We start from the raw sequence: 5,914 nt of genomic DNA on the forward strand, positions 1-5,914 counted from the left end.
GCTGCTCAGCCGTAATATATCACCCTTAGAGGCACCCAGGTGCTGGCATGGATATACTATGAGTCCCTGCTTTGTTTAATTGATGCATAATGATTGTACACATCAATAGATGCGTATACATATATCCTATATATGTGTATATACATATATGTATGCATATATACATTTAATAGAACATACATGATCAAATCAGGGAATTTCATATTTCCATCATTTTAAACATTTATGAATTATTTTATTGGTAAAGTTTTAACCCCTCTTCTAGTTCTTTTTAGCATATATATATAATATCATTCTGTGAACTATTCCACATAGTACCATGTATTAGGCTATAAAATACTAGACTTTACTAGACTTTGGGATCTGAGCCTCTTCCCACTGTCTCTCTCCACCCTTCCAATCCTGCCTCTGTTGACCATTATTTTACTTTCTACTCCTATGAACTCCACTTTCTAGAATAAAAATGTATACTATCCGTCTTTCTGTGCATAGGTTTTACCTAACACAATATCCTTTAATTTATCCATATTATGACAGATGACAGAATTTCATGTTTTTTTGTAATGGAATACTATTCAGTGTGTGTGTGTGTGTGTGTGTGTGTGTGTGTGTGTGTGTGTGTGTGTGTGTTTACACTTTTCTTTATGCAGTCCTCTGTCCATGGACACTTTGGTTGCTTGTGTATCTTGGTTACTGTGACCAGTGCAATAATGAATATAGCACAGCAGGTGTCTCTTTGTTATACTGATTTCTTTCCCTTTGGGTGGACACCCAGTAGTGAAATAGGCATGTGATCTTCTATCTGTTGCTGTTATAATCCATCTTGTTAGATTGTCCCACAGCTACAGGCTGTCAGAATCTTTTCAGATCCTAATTCTATCAGTCAATGCCTTTTCTATCCTTTCCAGACTCCTGTCATCCACAAATTAAATCAATGTGCCCTCTAAACTTTCATCCAAAGGCATGGACGTAAATGACAAGCTAGCCAGGGCTGTGTCCACCCAGGAGTCCATCAATCAATGACAACTATTTTGTAGTTCTGAATCCCCCTAATTCTCATGGGATATGTTTCAGAAGATAAAATTAGATCTGTGAACAAAAATTATATTAATATGTTGTATTTAGTTCCTCTAGCCCCAACACACTGTGCAATTTTAAGTACAAAATTTAAAAAAAAAAAAAGTCCTTTAAATAAGGTGAGCAGTGGATACCTTCTCTAGACTCATTCCACAAAAGCTGTCTAGGGAGGAAAATGTGAGAGACATCTCACAAAAGATCTGTTCTAAGGAGAAAATAAAGAAAACACGGTCTCTCATCATTACTATCCTTTAAAACTCTTTTAGGACCTCAATCTGTCCAAAAGGTCAGCAATTAGCATTTTTTCTTCTCTTGAGACAGATGAGCCTCTTTTGTTGACGATTAGTAGCCTGATTACAGGTCAGAATCAAACAACGTAGCATGATGCTCCTGCTGATAGGGGAGAAAGCGAATTCCCTCAGTGAAGAGCAGATCACAGTTACTGCTGCCCCCCCCCCTATGATTTTTCTCCTTTTTCTTCCCCCTCCCTCTCCTCACTATCCCACTCCCTGGAGTAGAACTTCCCATGTTTATACACTGCCACGGTTGCTGTTTGGTGATGTCTTATGGGGGAAGGTGGGGGGCTCAGAGTTTCCCATTTCAGTGTCAGCCTAAGTTTCATTACCATCGGGGCCAGTTATAATTTAGTCATGTGTCTAACGTGGAGAATTACTGGATTCCTGGATCTAACCTTTTGTAATTGTATGAATCTTTGACCCTGTGCCTTGGGACGTTCAGAAAAGCACCGGCCAGCAGGAAGCTGGGAGTTCAGAATCCCTGAATATAAAACCAGTGCCAAGGAGGAAAGGTCACAGCCTCACTGCCATGCTAACAGCACTTCATCGAACTTAAGAGAGCAGAGCTCGAAGGCTTGGCCTCCAGAGCAGGGACTGCAAAAAGGGGAAGCAGGTGTCTGGATAAATGGACAGCCAGTGCCATACGGGCGTGCTTGCCTAATACACTCAGTGAGACTTCTTTGGAAAATATGTGGGAATTATCGCTCCTGAGGGAGCAAGGCTGAAAATCTTGCTACCTCATTTTTTGGAGAAGGTGTTCCATTATCTTTGACCTCAAGGGAAATAAGATGATTGGTCTCTTGACATGGTCACCACCACAAAGAGGGAATAGCATTTGAGCCTAGCTATCACTGAAGTCAGGGCCTGACTCAAATGGAGATGAAATAGTAGCCCAGCCTCAGATCCCTGTGTAGGGGAGGTACCTGCAGAGAGATGCATAGACTTGAGAAAAGCAGTGGCTGTCACTAATGACAACTCGTATCACGTGGTCTCTGGCTCTGTGAGGAAAGCACTTATGTTCAGTGATTGACAGAATTAAATGTGTGCTAACACTCAAGCGCTTTTAGTAGGAAAGACACAATTAAACAGCCAGCATTTCAGCAAACCTTTCACTTTCCCAAACCTCAGTCTTAATTTGATTTGACCTTTTAAGAAAAATTATTTAGCAAATAAATTTGTCCTAAGATCACAGAAAGGAATAAGATGAAACCACACTTATAATTTCTCACTTGCTAATATTAACTTCTTCCGTATATTTTAAACCACGTTGGTAGGCATTGTATTAATGTAGAAGTCTACATTTTCATGTATCCTTCTTTGGGGCCCTGTATTTTAGTGGCTTCCAGCACTTACTGATCTTATAAAGTCAGAACAAATACCTCCTTTTTTGCCTCCAGGCACTTATTCTAGCATTAGAGGGGATCAGTTACGAAAACAGGCTGTAGGGAAATTTAAAGCTGGATTAAAATTGTGTCCCACAAACAGTTGTGTCGTTTATATATGTTAGAGGGCAGTGCCCACCTGCTTTCTTCTGTTTGTGCTATAGGGACCCAGAGATATGGAGCAACTTTTCTCATGGAAGTTTTTAATCAAACAGCCAGCTCCTGTCTAAGCTGTCTTGTTGAAACATGACATCTCCAACCCTGGTGGCATCCGGGGAACTTGAATAAGAGTATAAATTTGTTTCATTAGGTTTTCTTACTGGTTGACCACAAAGAAAAATTAACGTTGTATACATCCATAGATTAAAATATTAAAAATTTAAAGGATCTCTGCCTCTAGATATAGGAGTGAAAGTTATGAATTAATTTTAAAAAAATCTCTTGAGACTATCACACATTGTTTTTACCTTTCAGTCAAAGGGCTGCGGCCAACAGGAGAGAACCTAAGCTACATGGGCTGGGTTATCACTGAGTTCACATGATTTCTGTGTGATATGCTTTAGTATTGCCTCTCATTTTACAGATGGGGAAACTGAGGCACGGGCTGCTGCAGTAACTGGCCTGAGGATATGATGCCAAGCTGGCTTTGAACCAGACACCATCACAGCAGCCTCTTGTCCCACCACACTTCTACAGTCCTCTTACACAACAGAAAGATCTCACTTAACCTTTGGCCAAAGACTATAAGCGTTGGTGAGTGAAAACCATGTATGTGTATTTTCATGTCCCCATGCCCCATGGTTCTTTCAAAGGCTCTTGTGCCTCCTTCAGATTTTGCTGTGACATTGTCCTCACAAGCAGTGGGAGGAGGTGCTCTTGTTTAGAGGAGACATTTTTCCATGAGTGCTACATGTAGGAAAATAAAATGGGAGCCTAGAGAGTAGAGAGGCATCGAGTTCACCTTCTTGGCTTCGAACATCTCCCTAAAACAGACCCAGGTTCTCACATTGGTGCTTACAGCGCCTGTGCCTCGCCTCTTGGTTATTTTGACTTCAATAGGCAGAGGATGGTGTGGTCTTTTCATCTGTCTTTTCTCTCTCCTCTTGTTCTACCTAAAAGGACATGATGAGACTTTCTCATCTATTCTGTAAAAATCTAAGCTCCTAAAACCAGCCGCGCTCAGCCTGTGCTGTTGAGATTGGACAATAGGCACTCACCTGCTCAGTGTGACCACTGTTTGCTTTCTGTGATGCAAGTCTGAAGCAGTGTTTGCTGAGGACATCCTGTGTGGAGAGTGGCTGACAGGTGCATGATTGCTGTGGGCATTTGTGCAGCACACTCTAGCTACCTTGGCCTGAGGATGACTTTGATCATTGGCTTGTAAAACCATCCTCCAGGCTCAGTAAAAACCATTGTCTTACATGTTGTGAAAAATATAATTGGTACCCCAAGTCTCTTAACATGTTAAAATGGCAGTTGGGAGCTAAAACAAAGGATGTACACAATAGATTTTATGCTCTGCTCTCTGTCTTTTTCTCAAGTTTTTCAGACTTGGATGAGACTTGAGAGTTTGCTTGGTTCAACCCCAAACTCTTCTATGTAGAGAAAGTTAGAGATTGTGGTGATATTGTGTTTCCCAAAATATTGTGCACCCTAATAAACTTATCTGGGGTCAGAGAACAGAACAGCCACTAGATATAGAAGCCAGAAAATGGTGGCATACACGCCTTTAATCCCAGCATTCCAGAGGCAGAGATCCGTCTGGATCTCTGTGAGTTCAAGGCCACGCTGGAACAGCCAGGCATAGTGACACACGCCTTTAATCCCAGGAAGTGATGGCAGGAAGCAGAAAGATATTTAAGGCATGAGGATGAGGAACTAGAGCCTGGTTAAGCTTCAGGCTTTCGAGAAGCAGTTCAGCTGAGACCCATTTGAGTGAGGACTCAGAGGCTTCCAGTCTGAGGAAATAGGATCAGCTGAGGAACTGGCGAGGTGAGGAAGCTGTGGCTTGTTCTGCTTCTCTGATCTTCCAGCGGTCACCCCAATACCTGGCTCCAGGTTTGTTTTATTAAAAAGACCGTTTAAGATGTGTGCATCAAGAGACTTCTTTCTTCAGTTGCGTTCTGGGACGGGAGTAGTAAGTCAGGCTCGATTGTTACAAATATGCCTTCTGCTGAATCGTTGAGTCCTCCACCATCTCTTGGGTATCCACCATGTCCTACCTACTGTCTAGCACCTGCAATGTTAAGATGAGTATGACAGGCTTTCTTTTTACAAGAAAGGAGATCATGAGATGCCAGAAGTGGGAAAACTTCAATTAGTATGTTAAGTTGCATGGTAACACAACATCTTTGTAGGCTTATGTGTGTTTATGGCTGTTCTGGGTGGTGATGGTAGATTATTACAAAGTTATTACATTAAATTTAAAAAATTAAAATAAAAAATTACTACAAAGATTGTATGGCTTGAAAATTAAAAATACTTACAATTTGGCCCTTCAAAGGGAAATATTGCTAATACCTGATTCAGTTTCTTCCCCTGTGGGTATCCATTTCTGACAATGTTAGAGCTGATTGACTGGTAGAGGAAGTAGCCAGGCAAGGGCCATGCTTTACCAAACAAAATCCAAATCACTGGAGGAGACCTGTAGCTTTCCGAATCTAATGGTTATTACCACACTGAGCACTGTGCAGTTCACATGCTTGGTGGCCTGTGAAGACGGAGGGTGAAGGCCTCATCTAGAGAAAGGTCACTTAAGACAGGAAGAATGATGTATGGCTCAGCCCCACTCAGCTTCAGTGTTAAACCTTGGCCTGGACCATTCCTTCACCTCATCACCAGTGATACTCTCATTACAAAATCCTCAGGCATTATGGGAAATATCCAGGTATTGTGGGAAACTGTCGGGGATTGTGGGAGGTCCTGAAGTAAACTGCTGAGTACCCTTTTGCACCCCAGGTACAGATATTCACTGGTCTTCAGAATCTTTGATAGCACTTAGCACGTGACAGGATCTCTGCACTTACCCCACAATACACATTACATATAACCTACCAAGTCCATTTCATGCTGCACCTATGTGCACACGTGTAGGGCTGACCACTTGGGATTGGGTAATCTATGTGGGACTCGTGCCTGGAGAAAATGGATTCCCCTTCT

Source organism: Peromyscus leucopus, chromosome 3, assembly GCF_004664715.2.
Source record: "Peromyscus leucopus breed LL Stock chromosome 3, UCI_PerLeu_2.1, whole genome shotgun sequence".
Lineage (NCBI taxonomy): Eukaryota > Metazoa > Chordata > Mammalia > Rodentia > Cricetidae > Peromyscus > Peromyscus leucopus.